This window comes from Idiotropiscis lumnitzeri, chromosome 4 (assembly GCF_059441095.1).
Source record: "Idiotropiscis lumnitzeri isolate Australia: NSW breed Sydney's pygmy pipehorse chromosome 4, RoL_Ilum_1.0, whole genome shotgun sequence".
Taxonomy (NCBI): domain Eukaryota; kingdom Metazoa; phylum Chordata; class Actinopteri; order Syngnathiformes; family Syngnathidae; genus Idiotropiscis; species Idiotropiscis lumnitzeri.
In genome coordinates, this window is record NC_142394.1 from 29,237,589 (window position 1) to 29,258,196 (window position 20,608).

The 20,608-nt window shown below is 44.8% G+C and overlaps 1 protein-coding gene across 1 annotated transcript in view; it reads right to left on the bottom strand.

Annotated features, from left to right (window-relative positions):
• The window catches only part of LOC148339089 (tudor domain-containing protein 5-like), a 147,736-nt gene extending 127,128 nt beyond the window's left edge, over positions 1–20,608 (bottom strand). The window contains exons 1-3 of the mRNA XM_088294643.1: positions 20,522–20,608; positions 19,913–19,963; positions 17,697–17,778 (exon numbers count right to left, since the gene is read on the bottom strand). The gene's annotated coding sequence lies outside the window, so the exon portion shown is untranslated. The remainder of the gene's footprint in view (positions 1–17,696; positions 17,779–19,912; positions 19,964–20,521) is intronic.

Genomic DNA, 20,608 nt, shown 5'->3' on the forward strand with positions numbered 1-20,608 from the left:
TATTGGGTAGGTGAATGCGCCAACAGCCACGTCTTTTGTGTGTTTGTATGTGCGAGGGTGTAGCGGGCAGCAAGTGGTCGTCCGCTTGGAGCTCAGCCAGCCTGCAGGGCGGTGCCCTTAATAATTAAAAGCATTTTTCACAGGAAACATCTCCGTCAAGGTCACGTTCGGAACTGAGGCAGAGTTTGGAATTGTTGCACATGGAAGCTAGCCTACGGTGGCTGGGATAAATCACGCCGGGTTGTCGTGGGGCTTTTCAGTGCCGAAACAATGAGGCACTCTAAAGCAGACATGCTAGCGCAAAGAGCCTGTCCAATGTTGGTTGTCACGTCTGACTTTTATTTATTTATTTTTTGTATTTTTCTAACTCTTTCTCTTGTGGTTTTACTCCATGATGCGCACACTCGGTGGACAACGAGGCATTCTAAAGCGGTCATCAGCCGACTCATATTGCCTTGGATAACCACTTATGCAAATAAAAGCGCTTTTGTTTATAAGTAGTGGGCGGAGGAGAACGTGCATCACGAGGTACTGTCAAAAAATGTCAATGAGGAAACTAAAATGGTGCTTTGAAATGAATAAATCTGTTAAAAACCTAAAGTGTGTTCACCAAGTTTATTATAGCTAACAAAGACTAATGAAAAAAAATAAAATTTAAATGAAAGCATTTTCGTTTTTATTTTCTTTTGTTAACTCGTTTACTGCCATTGACGGCTAAAGACGTCCAAGATTTTTTTTTTACTCAGCTGGTAGTGAATTTCATGAAAATGCTTTCCATTTAAATTTATTTTTTTCATTTGTTTTTCATTAACGAAATAAAATAAAAAGGAAAATGGTTTCAAAATAACAAAAACTCTCTGAAACTCGCTTCAAGTTAAAAAAATCCTTCGTTTTTCTCTTTGTCAATTAATATCATAAATAAGCTTTCGCGTTGATTCGAAATGGATTTATTTTGGTATCGCCGCACATTTGTACAGAAAAAGGAAGGTCAAACACTTTTTGAGAATTGTAGTTGACATTTACAAAAAAAACTAATTCTAAATCTAAAGACAGAAGATAACGAAACTAATGCTCAGCATTTTTAAAAAATAAATGCAATCTCATAAAACCTGACTAACTTGCTCTAAAAACAAATGAAAAAGAATTGGGTTTGAAAAATTTAAGTCAAAACGAAGTAAAAACAATAACGATAATGAAAAATCCCAAACCACAAAAACCCTGTCGGTGCCTTCACTTTGTGCCAGATGTTGCTCCCAGTCCGTGGAAAAGAACGCCGCCCCACCCCCGCCACCCCAAAACAGAATTAATAATTGAATGAGGCCCTCAGCAGACCTCCTGTCTCTACTCTTCACACAATACGCAATCCCGAGGGGAAAGTCATCCAAAAGCAGTAATTCGGACCACCAGCACCAAAGCTGCCGACCCGAAAGGTTCTCCAGCCCGAGCGAGTCCACCGGGCCAATGAAGCTTTGATTGGAAAGTCTAAGGACCAGCGAGGGAAATTAACACTTGCATATTAAAAAACAAACAAACTAGCGCAGTTAGCACATCATTTCTCCGCTAAGCGTCCTCCTGGTGCTTTCGGCGCTTATTGACTCCAAGCCACGTACGCAATCTATCACGGTAAACAATGTTAAACACCAATATCAGCCATATCTTATCCCGCAGAGCCCGGCGGACCATCTTGAGGTCCATTAAGAGCCATCGGAGCTCCCTGAAGTCTGGAATAACTCGAATCAGGAAATGGTGAATAAGGCTCCCAGGAGCCGGAGGATACAAACACACAACGGCGAACACGCGCGCGTGTGCGTGTGCGTGTGCCGGGAGAACCGGCAACAGTTTAACTGCTGCAAAGTTGCCAAATGCAACGTGAGAATAGTTTGCGCCGAGTGTGACTCGACCTCGCCGATGAGGTCATGGCGACGCACGCGTCCGTGCGCGCTGCACCCTCATAAATCTTGCGGCTTCCACTTGGAGCGCTAAAAGCTCGGGAGGCTAACAAAACACGCCACGCTTTGGTGTCGTAAACGCTTTGGCGTGTCGCGCCAACTGCAGACGTTTGAGCCACCACCAGCGGCAATGAAAAGCATTGCACGCATTCGCATTGCACGCAAACAATCCGAATGCGTCACCATTCAAAACATCCACGTCAGCTCTCGAGGGGAATAAAATCCTTCATTCCGCAGAGACACACGCCCCCTTCCCCCCACCCAGTGTGCGTCAGCGTACGAAATTAATTTTCTTTTTTTCTGATGACAACACCTCTCCTTTCGGCACCGTTCCTTAATTTATTCCTTTATTTATGAACTACTAATTAATGCCGGGAGTAGGGAAATTAAGAGCAGTGCAGTCGGGCTGTTGCTCAAATGAGATGATTAGCACTGAAAGGGGAAGCGACACGCCTTCCCTGGTATTCCAAGATGCTCAGTGAAGGGGGGAGGCAAGAAAAGAGAGGTGAGGAAATAAAAGTCCATCACCTATGTCAGATATTTCCACATTTGAGCGACAGACGCCTGCTAAATTCCGGTCGCTAGTCTAGCACAACGGTCCTCAACCATTGTGCAGCGGCCCAGTATCGGTCCACAGGGCCGCCCAGAAAAGAAAAACGGGCAGTACTTCTGGTTTATTTCTTATTTGAGGCTAAAAAAAATATTTTCAAATACTTCTCGCGACAGCATATGGAAAGAGCTTTGTTCCAACTCCAGCGGTTGCGAAATGTGCTGTATAAATTGTTATAGTGTATTCTTTCCATTCCATCCATCTTGTGGTGCAACAGATTGTCTTTAACCAGTGATCCGTATGGATCAAGCACCACGGTTCGCGCCGGGCACGATCTGCAAGAATGGCTGGTGAGAAAAAAATAATATATGCGATCTCATGAAGGCCACATGATTAGTCGGCAATCACGATAATAGAAGAAGTTGAAACCGCACATGGATCACGTATGTCGCATGTTTGGGAGCATTTTGGCAACTTGAGATAAATTCAATCCTCAAATGAATGAGAAAGGATTTTTTTTCTGTCTCTAGTCCCGACACCGTCATTTCAGACAGACATGTTAAGGAAGCTGCCGTCATACTCAACGAACACGCCGCCCCCGCAAAGGCTAACTTCAAAATAAAGCTTCCCAAATAATACATTGAGTCATTGATGCCAATGCAATCGCCTTAGCAGACTTTTATTTTGAAATCAGTCCTCGTGGTGGCGTAACGACTAACCTGACTTCCGTTTTTAAGCTTTCGGTTTGTTTTGGCGCACTTTAAATTGACGTGACATCGCTGCCACGAACATTAACACAACGCCGTCCCAAAAATAATTCAATCGCTAATTTAGGATGCTAACAAACCGCGAGTTAATTACACCGTCATTGATTGACACAACACAAGTCTCCAGCTAGTGACTAGAAGCTAGCTGTTAGCATTAGCTACAAGTACCAGCTCCCCCCGCCCCACCAACACCGGTTGCCACGTCGCAAAAGGTCTGGACATGTATGAACCGGTCTGCAACGAAATAAACATTGGGGACCACTTCTCTGACTCCTAGTTTTAGCATCAAAGTCTGAAATGAGTCAAGTTAGCATGTTGGCCTTTAATGAGCCCTTTGCTGTATCACAATAGACGCAGGTCTTTGTGAACTTTTGTGACATGGTTAACCGAACTTTGGTGAGAGGGCACAACAAAAAACAAAAAAAACTTTCTTTCACCTTCGTAGTACCGGCTCACCGGTAAAACGTGCTCGAATAATAAGCTGAACATTTCTTTCGTCTTTCAAAGTCACAACTTCGGAGGACATTTCCACCTTGAAAAGCACCTGCTCCGAGCTACAAAACAAAACGATGACAAAAAGCCACCTTAACACGATATTAAAAACAAATAAGGTTACTTTTCCTCCAGATGCCGTCGTGGTCGCTTAGAATAAACGGAAGCCGGAAGCCTCTGGAACAAAGGTGTGAAAAATGATTTCCTTGATATGAACACATTCCAGAACCTGAGGAATCTCTTCGGGCTTCGGTCTGAAAAACACATCAATGGGCGACCTGCGATGTGCTTTTGCTGAACTTGGCTTGCTTTGAGCAACCAATCAGAGACTGGAAAAATGTTGACGGCATTGCGGGCAAGCTCAGAACAAATGTGAAACAAAATTGCTCAAGGAAACAGTCCCGTTGCTAATATAATTCAACAACTCTTTTTTAAAGGCTCGGGGCAGATTAGACTAACATCGCAACAACATCAGAGCAGGAATCTGATTGGATGAAAAGATTCAGACTGGTAAGAGTGTAGCCAACTAAGAGTAGGTGTCCAAGTAGCAACAACGGCAACTGTCTGATGTAATCGCCCAACAAGTCACGTAATACCTTGTAGTAGCTGCAAGCATCCTCCGCACACTCCCACGCCTACGCCATCCCAGCATGCACCACGTCTACGCAGACAGCCCATCACTAAGTCAATTACACCCGCCGAGTCGGCGTGGGCGGACGTGAAGCCCGGCGACGTGACCCGCCGCTGCACCTCGTTAGGGAGGTTAACTGGCACGTGGCGGTGACCGACGACTGCGTGGGATGGAGGAGTGGAGGGGCGGGGCCAACGAGTGAGTGACAGCGGCGTGGGAGGCGGGCGTGAGGTCACTCGCGGGGCTTCCCGTGGGTGGACGAGCTCGCTTCCATTTTGCTTGCACAAGATGGGCGAGTACTCAGCCGATACTTATTTGAAGTTATCGGGTACTCGTGGAGGCTGCCCATACCAGCCGCTGATACTTAAGGCACAAAAAATAAATAAGCAGTGGTGGGCCTTCAAGGCCTTCTCTGCTGGCCCATCATTATCAAGAAAGCAAGATCAAATTCTTCACATTATGTCATAATATATACTAGTGTCGTATTTTTTGTGAGAGTTTTTATCCAATCAGAATTCAGCTAGCTCGTGTTGCCAGGCAGATTTCATAATACCAGGAGCACACACTATTCGTCCGAGGCCTTCGGATACCATCTTGCTGGCGTCTGTTCTGTGTCTCAAGGGGGGTTTTAACAGTTGATGGACACTTGCGATAGCCAATCAGATCACAAGTTGGTGACAGTAAGGCCTTCTCGCTGGCCTTACGTTCAAGGTGATGAACGCGTCTTATGATTGGATACTTACTTGCGCTGCGTGGAATCAACAAACACAAAAGTCGTAAATGGCGACCGTTCGAAAATCTAAAATATATTCTTGCTTTTTTTTAATCCAAGATGGCCGAAGGAGGGAAAAGTGTGGATTTAATTGCAGATAGACTTCAATTAAGTCCTCCTTGGCAGTAGTTGGCGCTATACTTTGGCAGGTTGACACATTGGCATAAAAAAGAAAGGATTTTTTTTTTTTACATTTTTTTGGTCATTGTGTTAAAAAGGAATTTTATATCTCAAAAGTAACATAAGTATGGGTACTCAGTATCCGTAAGTACTCAAAGAGTGAACACTCGTACTGGTATCGGTCTGAAAAGAAGAGGCATGGAACATCCCGAGAAGCCACGTTTTCAAAATGCCTTAAATCCACTTTTAGCGCCGTGTCGCCCCTGGCTGCACCTTCCACGTTATGAACTTGCGTCCTAAATCGAGTGGAGGAGGCGGCGGGGGGTTGCGCGACGACGGCCCTAATTAGCGAAGCGCGTCGGAACATTCTTTGGATGATAAAACGCCGGTGGCTCCCTCGGCGCAGGGACGGCAAAGTGCCCTTGAGCACAGCGGCTAACCTCATATTCGGACAGTGGGTGGTAGCGCTCACAATGGGTGGTGACATCAGCGCGTGCATGTGAACGTGCGCGCGTGCGAGCAATAAGCCAATTAGCTTTTCATCGTAAATAGCTAAAAAGATTATCTTAATGATTGACACGAGTCCACCTGCTCATGTTTACCAGACGTGAATTGACTCAAGAATAAAGAACAGGAAGTTATAGTTCATCATCTCGCAGACCAGATGGACCATAGAAGCTGAAAATATCTCATTAAGCTCCGCCCCCAAAGCAGCCGTCGTCCTACATAGACCCCGCCAGACTGGACTTGTTCCTGATTTTTATGATTGACGGCTTGGCCTCAATGAGCTGCGCCGCAGTTTGGTGCATTAGTGTTCGTGCGGCAGACAGAGTGCGTCTTTGTCTGTGCGGGGGGGCGGGGGCGCTGTGGAAAGGGTGGGGGGGGGGGTCATCAAAGTCATTTATTGATCTACGGGGCCCCTTCAGGCTACTAATCAAATGAGGCCGACGCTGAGGGGACACGAGAGGCAGTTGGAAGTTCTTCAACTTTCCAACGCACGCACGCGAACACACACGGTGGGCCAATCTGTTGTCCGAGTGCATGCGCGTGTGTGTCTGGGCCGTCCATCAGCCCTGAGCGGCCCAACTCCACCATGTCCAGCCTCACAGATGGACCCCCCCCCCCCATTGGGGAGCCCAGAAGGAGAGGCCCTCTGTGCTCCCCGAAAGGATGGAAGCGATCGATGCTCGAAATATGCACTCAACAGGGCATCTTTGACTGCATTCGATCGCGGCGTAAGTGTCCCTAAGGAAGTGGCCGCAAATTCGTTTGTGTGAGTTTGGGATCAGCGATGTCATTAACGCAATCAATCCGAATTGTTCACATTTTCCAGTGACGACGAATCCAACGTGTTGCTTTTTCCAGCCAAGTCATCAGCTTGAAGAAAACGAGGCATTGTGAGAGTCCTCAGTTTGACATTTCTCGACTGAGGATTTCAGCATGTTGAAGACTCACGTGTCCAAATCATACCACATCAACAGCAACGGAGGAAGGCGATTTGTGTTTTCAAGTCACTGTTTTCAGTTTGCGTCAGCTGAAAACAAAAATTTGTTGCGCACTCTGTGCTGTTGGCAGAGTGTTATCGAGCTTCGATAACACATGTCAAATTAGAAAAATATATTTATTAACAATGAACTTTATTAATATTGGTTTTTTTTTCATTAAAACAGTATTTATACGTTAAATTGATTTAAAAAAGTATTTATGTTTAGTAAAGTCTTGTTATTTATTAATAAAATTAAGTATAAAAAAACAAGCTGCCCATTTAAAAAAAATAATTAAATAAAATAATACTTTATTAAATGTCAGTTCTAATTAAGCGGCAAAACCGGTTGCGTTTTTTATGTTTAGCACAGTTGCCGGTTTCTGCTGGCTTTAACTATTAAAATAACTTATAATTTAACTTACTCCTTAAATCAAGCAACGAGTAAATAACCAAGTGACTTTTTCCAGCATGAACTTAAAGTAGCAAGCGAGGCCGGCGGATCCATCATGATGATGATTGCGCAACACAAAAAGCGACCAACAAAAGACTGAAATGAAGACTGCAACACATCCCAAAAAGGAACGCATCAACCTGCCGCTGCCGTCTCGTTCCAATTCTCCAAACACTGAATGAAGAATGCGGTTTTACAATCATTTTCAGAAATGATGGCAAATTGCAACCCTAAAAAAAAAAAGAAAAAAAAAAAAAGGCGCTACCCGCCCGGCCAACAATGACGCACAATTACCGCTCGCACGCATTAATCAATGGTCATGCAGCCACAGCGAATAGACTGCTGATTCCATATGTCCGCTGAAGAATAGGCAATCAGGGACTAATCAGAACTTGATGGAAGCCACACAGTAGAGGGCAGCTGTAATCACATTATATATTATTGATCAACTCAAGTGAGCACTGAAAGCTTTGATCGCTCCACTGGGAGCCAGCGAGCGCTCACAATGGGCAAGGTCACAGACCACCACCGACAAAACCGAAACTTCGGCACGCAAGGCCTCACGCGCGGGCGTATGTGCGTGTGTGCGTGTGTCGTTGCCTGAGAGTATCTGCACTGTGCCAGATATTGATGTCTTAATACAATAATAATAAAAAAAAACAAACATTACTATCCTGATCGTTATAATTATCTCCAGCCCAGAGGCGCAAACTGAATTATTCACATAGTGCTTAATTAAATCGGTAGACTTCGTCTTTCCAATGCGGCCCATTGTCTTTTGAACAGCACTCGATATTTCATACGCGCTATCGAGAACGGGCTTGGAAAGGACATGAGGAGAACGCGTCGAAAATGACAGTCGCAACAGTCACATTTCTGAATGTCTGCTGCTAATGTTATACATTAACGGCTACATTACGCCGCCGACTCTGTGTGATCTATATCTTTGCTGCTGTAACACCTCAAATTTCCCCATTGTGGGACTAATAAAGGACATCTTATCTTATTTGGGGAGGGGGGGACGAATTTGATGACCTCAACCTCAGGGTGGGGCGGCGTCGCATCGTGGTTGCTGTTTATATACAGACAAGTGTGTGTGGGTGTGTGTGTGTGTGTGTGTGTGTGTGAGGGGGTGTGTGGGCGTGTGTGTGTGTGTGTGTGTGTGTGTGTGTGTGTGATACCTGAGGCCACAACCGTGAACGCTTTGACCCCTATTGGAATAAAAAAAAAAAATGTAAATAAGGGTCACTCTAACGCTTGCAACGATGATGTTTGAGAGCAGAAGTTCCTAAACATCAGGTCACTGCGCCGTTCGGGGGCCCATTTGGGACCACACATGGACAGCAAATCAAAAAGTTGTTTTGATCGGCAATCGGAGAGAATTTTTAGTTAGAGTGAAAAAAAAAAAAAAAAACACCCATACAAGTGAAAATGTAATTGTATGCTCTATATGAAATATGTATTTAATAAATAACATTTTTAAAAAAATCACAGAAAATTTATTTCATGTAATGCTAAGGGAAGAATATTGCATCATGATATATAGTTTATATTTATCAGGAATCGGACTTGTAAAATTAGTCCATATTGGACTAGAAAATTCTGTTCACGTCGCACAGCAGTATGGCGCAAAGTCACCATGGAAACAGAGACTCGCTTCCCCCTATGTCCAAATCAGACAGAAGCAGTTATTTTCAAGTCCCTTTATAGTGAAAAAAAAAACAATTGGACGTTTCATTTTTTTTTTTCCCTACCTCACTCTCCAATCTTCTCCACGTGACATGCATGCACTCAGGGCCCACAACGAGGCACTCTAAAAACACGGTACACATACGGTACACTTCAACCGGCACTGGGACGCCCAGGTGGTGCCAAGCGCTGCAGCCTGGAGCAGAGCCCGAACTGGCACGGCACTAGAAACGGAAACGCCCCCCCCCCACCGCCACATTTATCAAATGCCCCCGAACACTTGCGAAGGCTTGAAAGCGCACGCGCGCAAGCTGCACGCACACACACACACGCACTCACGCACACCCCCACACACGCACGCACACACAGCAGCGGCCGGCAATTAGCGGCGCTCTTCAAGCTGGAGGCCAAGAGGAAATGAGATGTGTTGTAGAAGGATTACGGCTGCGGGAAATATAACGTGAAATGTTCTCAGGGTGTGGTAGCTGCGAGGCTAACATACGCTTCGCTCCCCGTCTGTCAAATCGCGCCCGCCCAAGTCACGGCTAATCGACTTCAGATTCTGCCGAATGAACGCGAGCGTGTTTGCAATGGCAAACGAGCGCCCGGTCGCAATTGAAAATTGGAACTTGACGGGGGTCGGTTTCACAAAGTGCGAGACGTGGCGCGCTGCGCCTGCTCAACGCATTTATGGCGGCGATTTTAATTGAAGGCCTTTTGTGGAGCACATCAACTCCCATCAGTCTTCTCTGCGGCGGCTACTTAAGAACCAGCGCTGAAATATGCGAATGGAAATACAACTCATCTGTCAGACAAAACTGCTTTGCATGTACTTACACGCGGCAGCCCGAGCCTTTTAAGACACAATAAAAGCGCGCTCGCGCTACGTGGCCACTTTATCAGGAGCACCTGCGCAAGCTAATGACATCCAACACTTGCCGCCGGAGCAGAAAAATAAAAAAAGTCAATGTTTGTTATTGTGCTCGCAAAATTCAAATGTGGTTATCTCATTTAGGGATGAAAACGGCAACTGCCGTCATAAAGAGAAACTTTAAAGACAATATTTAGTGAGTGGCTTCTGCTCAGGGCTGTTTTTTTTTGGGGGGTCTAATAAAGAAATAATCTGGACTGCATCTTAATTGTATTCAAATTTGGAATACATTTTCCCCATCGGCACTCGTTCATTTGGTACTTTTTCAAAACGTATTTCATTTAATCCAATGTGGCTTTTGGCACAATCAGATTCAGTCAAGTGACGAATTTATGAGAAGGTGTCAACGGAAAGTGCGGCAGTTGCCACTTTTGTGTCTTGTCATGTGACATATACAGAACATTTGCATAAAGACCATTAAGCGACATCGTTGTGGTTTCGTCCCTTTTTAACCATCACCACCACCCTCAAATCGTTTCCTTGTCAAACATTTTCCGCAGTTATACGACGAGCATTAAACCAAGTATTCATCTGCGAGAAATATAAGCGGATGGTAAAATGACGGAACAGAGTGTGCAAGAGAGAGTAAAACTTTACGGCAGATTTTACAGGCTGTTTTTTCAGAGAATTGTGGTCAGAGAGGAAGTGCTGCCATATTGGCAGTCAACAATATGGGAATAAACGCAAGCCACTGATTGTACTCGAGTAAATGTAGTGTTACTCGAAAACGGGGATGGGCAACTGGCAGCCCTGGATTTTTTTGGGGGGGGATATTTCAATTATAATTTTTAATATACATTTTCAGAGAATAAGGGAGAATGGGCGAAGGGGGGTAATTCAAATGTGACAAAAAAATATTTAAAAATCAAAAGGAAAAGAAAAACAAATATATGCAAATTTGTGGGTACGCAATTGCGAGTATGCAAGTTGCATCTAACTTTAAGTTGTAATATCATCAATCAGCACTAGATGGCAGTCATGTCTGCGATGCGCTAACGCCGCTTTTACGCTGTCACATATTACAAAGTAATCATGTTTTTTTTTTTGCAGATTTGGAATGCTACGCACAGCAAACATTGTACCTGAATAATATTAACATTTGGAGTGACTGATTTGTCATTTCTGTTCTTGCGATTTATGTTGGTTTCTTTTTTCTTTTTAACCGAATACATCAAAATAAAATTAGCCTGCAGAATGTAGCTCATTGTAACGAAGAAAAAGTCAAGTTTCATCTTGATAAAAATAGTCAACTAAAAGTAAAAAGTACGTTATTAAAAACACTCTGACAAGTACAATGCGTCCCCAAAAACTCCGGCAGGCAATTTTAGTCTGAGAAAACTTAAAAAAAAAAAAAACATGTTTGTGTCAAGTGCAAAGCAAATTGTCTTCTATGAATGAGTTTTCCAATCAGCTGGCAACAGTCAGTGGTGTCGTTTTTTTAAGTTTGTCCACCGTGCATGCGTCTGCTCTTTTCCAACCTCACCTCAAAAAAAAAAAAAAAAAAAGTCCCCAGATGCACACTCATGCATGACACTGGAAGCGAGCGGCGCTCTGCTCGCGGCGCCCCTGATGTCTTTGTTGCCCTTCTGTCCCGCGTCTGTTCCACATTCAGGACAGTCGTCAGCCTGCTTCCATGACTATTGGCATCAGTCAGCGTTAGCGAGGCCGGCGAGGACGCCGGGTTGAAAAGGAGGCAGTGCAAAGACAAGCCCGGGGCTGAAAGGCAGACATGTTTGCCACTGGTGTGTGTGTGTGTGTGTGTGTGTTCACAAAATACACCACCCCGCCCCCCCCCCCCTCTCCAACCCCCACAAAAAAGCACATCTGTGCCAGGTCTCGACTCAAAATGTACCGTGAAGAAACATTCTTCTTCTCTTCATCTATTGTAACTTTTGGTGCACTGGCCCTCCATTCACCCCCCCCCCTCGCAATAAAGGCCCCCGCAATCCTTGCACCCTCCCTCTGAGGTTCTCTGTGGCAGATGGGCCCTGTGTATGACAGCAGGGTCATTGGGTCACATCCACATGGGGTAAGGCCCCGCTTTTGTGTATCAATGAGAAATTGAGTGTGTGCGTTGTGCGCATGTGTGCGTAATTTGACCTTTAACAAGCATGTGTGTGTGTGTGCGTGCGCTTCCTACGTTACTGCATCAATGTCAGCAACAAAAATGTGCATCTGCTTTAATGTATACGTGCGCGTGCGTGTGCGCGCGCGCGCGCGTGTGTGTGTGTGTGTGTGAGGTATGAAGAGAAGCCCGCCAACGGGTGAATTAAGGTGCAAGGTTTGTAAACTAAGAAGGTTCTTCAAGACTCACACATTCATACCCACTCCCTTGTTGAGCCGACAAGACACATCAGAACACGCGTGACTGTCTGTGCGGAGCAGTCACGCATGTTTGTCGGCATACGTGTCTGAATGTGCGTGCGTGCGAGTGTGCGTGTGCGTGTGCGCGCATGTGTGTAAGACAAGCCCGGGGCCATGCTCATCAGCAGCGACTGAAAATTTGCATAATGAAATTCCCTCTACCGTGGCTGCGCAGAGGAAAAAGAAAAAAGAAAACAAGGCCATAAACCAAGCCTTGAAATTTTCACGTGCACGTGCACACGCACGCAAACGTCACACCGGGTTGGCTTTTGCTCTTGACGACGACAACAACAACAACGGGGCTCTCGTTTGCAGTTCACAAACGCAGCCGAGATGGCGTTTTTAAAGCGCACCTGTTGACGATGACGTCACACCCCCTTGCAGGTGGCACACGTATTAGCGTTCCCGGAGGGCACCGAACTCGTCTTCTGTGTCTGATAATTGACCAAGGGAGAGAAATTGAGAAAACGAGAGAGAAAGTGTGCGTGCGTGTGCGCGCGCGCATGTAGCACAGCGCTATCAGCGGATCTGACAGGCGAGATGATGAAGGCGAGCGGAGGGACCTTCACATGTGCAGCAAGACAGGAAATAACCCATCACCATCTCATCCCTTCTCGGCTTCAATGTAATGCAACGTGCTGCATGCACCCGCGGGGAGGGGCAGAGTCGTGTCTTTGTGTGTGCGCGTGTGTGCGCGCGCGTGCGTGGCGGAGGGATGGGGGTCAATGTAAGGCGACACAGGGAGAAAATAGTCTAGGATGATCGGCTCATGGAGAAATTTTTTTTTTTCACCAAAAGGACTCTTGCAGCTATTTTGTGCAACAACATTGATGAAGCTTAAAGAGAAAAGATTGCGTGTGGATGTGCGTGTGCGCGCGCGCGTAGCGCGTGAGTGCACATGAAGTGTGATCGCGGGGTGCGTGTGTGTGTGTGTGTGTGTGTGTGTGTATAAGTGCTCTTGTTTCGATGTGATCATGCTCATGCATTAACGATGTGCGACCAGCATGCAAAGGTACAGTGCGAGTGTGTGCGCGTGTGCGTGTGCGTGCGCATGCTTGTGTCTACATTCGTGTGGCCGTGACTTCTCATAATCTCTTTTGAGACACTGCGCGGGATAAGCGCTATTACCAAACACTTTGCACAACTCACACTCTGTCTGAAGAATCAATACTATTGTACACAACGTGTGCGCGTGCGCGTGCGCGTGCGTGCAATGTCTTTGCTCGATTACCTTGCTACACAACGGTCCACCCTCTCGCACCGGCATCTTTGAAACGGAGCACACGACACTGCTTACTGAAGTGGGGCGTGGCACGCACACACGCACACATGAACACGCACACGCATGCACAGTTAATACAGGAGTCCTAAAGTAAGTTGTTCTTGTGTGGAGTAGCCAAATTGTAAAAGATGTAAAGCGAACACGGACACACCCACACAAATGGATGCACACACACTAGTGAACACGCACACGCACACAAACGTGCAAGCTCAGACAAAAAACGCACACACAGGCAAGCATATACACACTCCAGCATCCGCACGCAGACACACACACACACACACACGCACACACACATGCAAATACACGCAAGCACAAAAGAGCACATACATGCATACACTTACACACGCAAGCAAACACACGCACACTCGTGATCACACACACGCACACGCACATTGAGGTACACGCAAACATGCAAAGCACGGCACAAATAAGCACAATCGCAAATTCACCCGGGGACGTACTTACACGCACACGTGCGCACGCACACACGTGCACACGCACAGAGCGACCTAAGCAGGACTGCGTGAATGTAAAGCTTAAGTGATGTCACTAGTACAGTGTGTAAGGACACGGGGCCTCTTTTGGTATGCTGACCACACACACACGCACACACACACACACACACACACACACACACCCCCACACACACACGCATCCCAATACTGGGTCTTGTGTTCCGTATCCTTTGGCAACGGAAGTTCGGTATTTCAGAGTCTTGCTCGACAAAACAAATAGCCTCCCGCTCCTCCTCCTCCTCCTCATCTTCCTCATTTGCCCGTCCTGTTCGCACTCCTTTATCATTTTTTTTTTTTTTTTCCCCCCCTCCTCCCTCTACGTGTGCCCTCTCCCTGTCCAGTTCGCACACTAACACGGCTCAGTGCCTCTCTGGACACACACCATTCTCCGTGCTCATTGTTGCGCCCTGACAGCTTTTGTACTCGCCCTCTCTCCTCCGCCCCTCCATCGCTCCTTTCTCCCTCCACATCTCCCAAATTCACAAACTCGCCCCCCCCACCCCCCTCTACTCCTCACACACACACATTCCACAAGCGCAGAGGTCAAAGGGTGCAGCTGGCTCAATAAAGGGATGGAAAGGGGAAGGGAGGTGGACACGGAGGGGGACTCATTCACTTTCCTCTCTTTCTGCCGAGGCGTCACTTTTAGGGGGCGCTGACAGTGAAGACTTTTGGGGTGGGGGGCAGAGGGGGAGGTGGTCCACCGGCTCACACTCAGTTTGCCGTGTTTGATGACAAACAATGTCAACATAAGCGTCGGCCGCAAATATTTATGTGAGAAAATCTTTGATTCAGGACATGAAGGCTTCTCGAGTGTTTTTTTTGTTTTTTTTTCCCTCAGCTCATTTGTACTGCTCTTATTAAACTGACGGCACACATATTTTAAAATCGGGCGTAAACACGCGAGTATCATTTGTTATGCATATTAATAAATTGCTTTTTGTTTTTTTGTCGGCGCATATCAGAGCGTCGCACCGACAGCTCCGTCACGCACTGCCGAAGAAGCGGCCTCGCAAACACTACAAACCGATCGAGAGCATTTGACACAAGCTGCCCCCCCCATGTGGGACTCACAATTTTAAAAATTAATCTAATTGGGATTTCCACCCCCCCCCTCAATATTACAATTTTGATGCAAAATGCACTAAATCGCCCACTCATGTATTTTTAAACTAACACAACCATTAAATTCATCTGTCTTACAATAAAACAGATGCATGATATATAAATGTTTGAGTCTTACAGGTTCGGCTAAAATAAAGGTAAATGAGTTTGGATGGATATGAAAGAGGAATTTAGAAAGTTGATTTCAACTATCAACTGCACAGCAGCAGCGCAAGTCACTTTTGCTGAGGATAAAGAATATATGACTGGGAGCATTGTTATATGGGCTGTCGACAAAGGGGATGCGGCTTGCAACCACACGTTAAAAAAAACGTAAATAATTCTTCCAAAACCGCTAATGAATAATAAATAAATGTGCATTTTCTACAAAAAAAGGAGAGAGGCAATAGAAGGTGAAAATTCACAGAAAAACCCCCAAAATATAAAACATTTTAAAAATTCAATTAAATTAATTACGAGAAAATGAGAATCTGCAAATATGCATCGAGTGTAGTTTTCTAACGTAATAGCAACATTCACCACCAGATGGCAGACATAAACACTTAAAGCACACCGGGTCCCCTACTGCCTGGTTTCGTGCAAACACGAGACAAAGTCAACTTGAGCCAATTCGATATGTCATTTTTTTCCCAGTGTCGGATATCGCGTCTCGTACACATTCATTAAGAAATTGAATTTCAACATTGAAATATATGAAGTAATTACCGTATGCATTTTCTCAAATGTCACTTTTCTCATATCTGGTTAGGACAGTGCTACTCAATTATTTTCTGTTACCCCCCCCCACCCAGCAAGCAGAAAACAATCCGTGCCCGCACCCCACCACAACTATAAATAATATCATTTTTGTCGCAAATCAAACCTACACCGTACAATTATTACTGGCTGCGTACAATGGCAAGGAGAGCGCCACTGCCAACTACTGGAGAGGAGGTAGATTACAGGAGCTCGCAAGAACTTGCCAGCGACAGTGTCGGACCGAAGGAGCGAGCAAGTTGAATAATATTCAAATGTATGCGCCGGCGTGACCCGGCTGGGCTAATCGCAGGCTGCCGTAGCCCAAGCGCTGTGAAATCCTTCTTGATGGCTTGACGAGTGGCAAAGGCTCACCTCGGCGAGCATTGCAAAGGGTGTGGCGCTGCGGCGGATCACACTTGCACTCCCGGGAGCCCAAAATTCAATCAGCGGACCTTTTGAGCGCAATGCGCTTTGAACTCGGCGTTTCAAGGGAAGGCGCTCATGACACAGTTTGATGGCGGAAAGGCGCACAGGTGGGCAAGCCGCCGTCCAACTTTTGAAATTCACATGAAAAGTAACTTTCGCATGCAAGCGCTCACCTTGTTGCGCAATGTCGACGCTTCCATGTGAATGTTGGCGTGATGGGAAAAAAAAAATGGTAGGGGGGTGGGGGTCACTCTGCTACATACTACTAGCAAATACGCGGCCCCGAGAAGAGGTCGGAGAAGCCTTGTCATCATCTGCGATCGGGACGGCAAAAGTCGTGCTCAGCTGTTAAAACGAAAATGTCATTTACAAACCTTTTAAGACTTGTCCTTGAACACAACAGTTAAAAAAATAAAAAATATAAGACAAAAAAGGTACGTACTTTCGTAACTTTAGAAATATAGATTAAATACAGACTAAAACTTTGATGGCAAATCTGCTCGACTGGTTTAAAAAAAAAAATAAAAAACAATAAATAAAATATTGAATACAATTTTTGGGTGGTCCTTCAATGCTTACAAGAACAAAAAAATCATTTGATTGTTTTACCATCAAAGGTCTCACTCATTTAAAATTATTATAACTATCTCAAATTATTTTCCACGACTTTTTCATCCGCTACTGTACCCACACATACAGGACAGAGTCAAGTTATCGCAATACACACCCCAAAAAAAATTAAAACACATCCCGAGTTTTGTCACTTGTGCATTTTACCAAATTGCTTCAATGTGAACAAACAGCAAACATTATTGGAGAAAATGAAACCCAGAGAAGCCCAAAAGAGTTGTTCAAGATAAGAACTCGTTCACAAACGTCGCCACAAGCCAACTCACATAGATGTTGACACGTCAATTATTTTCAACTACATCAAGACGCCACAAGCCCAGGGGCGTAAATCGTAAAAAAAAAAAAAAAAAAAAGGATGACAAGTCAGATTTCGGCTTCCGTGCGCATTCACAGCATTTTTGATCGAGCCGAATTTCTAAGTTTGAAGTTTTTCAGTTTCTTCCGTGGGACAACGGAGCAAGTATGAAACGCAGAGTGAACCGTGGCCCAGTCAGAACGCCGTCGTCTACGGAAATCACTCATAAGGAAGGGAGGAAAAAAAGCATGTAGGAATGAAAATGGCAAAATAACTCTCAATTTTGTGAAACGCAAGCACTGGAGTGACGCCAGCGCTTGTAAATCCTAAAACAGCCAAATTAGACGTTAGGAGTTTGTTTTGTTTTTTCGTTTATGGGCAAAAGCATTTCATAAAATAAACAAAGTGATGGGCCAATGTGATCCATCGCACGACTAAAAAATGTTCCCCGTTTTAAGCCACGAAAACGCTAAAACTCACCCGTGTCAAACGTGGCGAATTTAAGAACGTGCCGAACTCTCCACCTCCACTTGTTGCTGACGGTGAGAAGCGCAAGAATTTCCTGTGAACGAAAAAATAATGCTGAGGCGCTTCGGATGTGGTTCGTGAACGATGCGTATTGGATTCAATTGAGTCAGAGCTCCATCTAGTGGACAAAAGGTGCAAGAACATCAATCTGAGTCACTTCAACACATTTACTGTTTCGTGAGAAAGTACGAATAAATCGCCGATTATTTTATTTTTAAAAGCCCAAATATCCGTTGTGCTCTTCTTTCCAACATGGCATAAGAGAGCGCTGCTCAAAACGAATTCAACCCCACTTCCCTCGAAGTCGGTAAACTTGGCCTGTTGCTTTCAACAAAGGCCCGTTGTCTTCCAGTGTGTGAACGACAGCGCAGTGAAAACAAAACAACTTTAATAAGATGACGCCATGTTCCTGGCTTCCGACACTCCACGTTGACCTTTCGGCATCGCCATGGCAACCGTATCGTTTGTGGACCCAGACTCTTTATGTTTCGTGCCAGCAGCTCAAGCGTTTCCTAATTTGGGGGTGAGGTGGGTGCGGGGGGGGGGGTGTAATCTCGCCATTGATTTCACTTTCAAACCGCTTGCCTTCCTCCGAGGAGCAACTCGGCCATGGCGCTCGACGACACTCCGCAAAGCCCGTAGGTGCGTATACATCGCTATCGCGATGGAGTGGCATTAATATTCATGCGCGTGTGCAGCGAGTAGAACAGATTAGCGGCGGTAATGATGAGCGTGTAACGATAAGGCGACCACAGCAGTCGAAACAGGACCTCCTTAAGAGGCCCAACGCAAAGACGCAAGCGAGGATTCGTGGTAGCTTAACAGCCGTTCAATAAGCACGGGTTCCTCTTTGAGGGGAATATTGCAGCATTGGAATCGTAGCAGCGGCGACGGCGAGCCGTTCAAGGAACGCTATTAGCATTGATTTGGTACGACAGCGCAGTCAAGCTAATTACCGTTCTTTTGTTTTTCTCACACGTCTGATTGCGAAAAAGTGGCGCTAGGTTCAGAGCCGTGTTGCCATGGTTACGTTGAAAAAATAATTTTGTTATTGTAAAGATTACTTGACTTTAAAATTTGAATTCAATAGATGGAGACAACCCCGCAGAAAAGCCAGTTTGGCTAATAATTCATTGGAAGAACATTTTTATCAAGAATGTTCAAGAAGTTTCTTTTTTTTTTTAATAAAACATAAAATGAATGTTTTTTTTTTTTTAAAGACAATTTTTGGGGGAGTTTTTATGGATTTCACTTAAGTGGCGACTACACTCAACAAATACAACGTTTTTTTTAAGGCATTCTGTTTTGGGTTGACATTGTTTAGAAATTTTGGGGGATTTTTTTTAGTTTAGTAATTATTACATTTGGGCATTTTATACATACACATCGTCTTACGCTTTAAGATGAAATACGTTTTCAGGTTTTTTTTTTTATATACTGGAAGTGTTTTTAAAGCTAAATAACACTTTGTCAGCAGCACAGAGTGTGCAACGTACCTTCAAATTTTCTTTAGCTGGCAAAACTAAAAAAAAAAAAATCAACTGGATTCCCATCTTAAAAATGTGAATCTCTCGCCTTCCTCCATTTTTTTCATATGGTCAAAATGTGAAAAGGCACAAATGTGACATCACTCTCCCAGACGGCAATGCAAATTGTTAAGTGCGAAAATGTTTCACCTCAAGCTGAAAACAACGCAGTTCCCCATTTCTTACGCATTATGTAATGTAGGGCTATTTGCTACGTCTTCATTTAGGAATGCGGTGTCTTCCTGTATTTTATTGTTAATTATTAATTTTGTTCCACATACACACATGCGGGAAAAACGTTATGGAAAAATATGTGATTCCTCTTCAAGTGTTGTCAAACATGACTCACCGCGCCCAAGAGGTACTTAACTCTCCAAACATACAGTCAATGAATGGTAAGTGTTTCTCATCATTTAGTGCTACACAGAAACAAATCGACATCTTGCAAAGTAACGATGGTCAAATTACATCTCAGAGAAAAGCTAAAATGTTAGATTACAACATTTAACAGTGACATTTTTTTTTTCTGACGTGCTGCGGCATCAGTGGTTAGCGGGCCACAAATGGGCCCTGGGCTGTTGATTGGACACCACCATCATAAACACGTCAATATTGTTTGTTCTTGAAAATGGAAGTGCCTACCTTTGTGTGATTTGCGGCCTCACTCAGGCGAGCGTGATGAGGCCCAGTCAGCTGTGGAAAAACAAAGACAGCACAGAGAAATTGGCAAACAGCACAGGAGTTGTTTAACCAAACAAGTATGCACAACAACATCCATTTACGGAAGTGCAGAATCTCTCATGATTGATGTAAAAAAAAAAGTTTGACTTTCTCAATATAGTTGCCGACTATTTGGAGTTTTGGGTGAAAAACAAAACAGCAAAGCAGACTTTGAGTAACAGTAGAATTTTTTGCATGTGAATCCAAACTTCACGTGTTGCTCTGTTACGCAAAATGGAAGAGAGCTATGAAACAATTTTGAACCTTTGTTGGTTAATTAAATCTGACCCAAAATCCGCCCACAAATAATTTAACACATTTAATGCAGAGAACACACGATAATTGTTCTTGCTTTTAAACGGGATTACATATCAGCACAAGGTACCTTGACAAAAAAATAATAATCCTGATAGTGTTCACACTTCCGGTATCATTCGAGCGTCTTTCAATCGTGCACTTTGCGGAACACACGCAACGGAAATTGGCAATCAATAATTTCCACAATGACATGTTACACAAACGGACACCTACCTTGTTCGATTTGGCTGAAGCTGTGTGTATCCAAACAACGTTGGGTCCGGTTAAAAAACGCTTAACGTCGTATTGCTGAAATCAAAA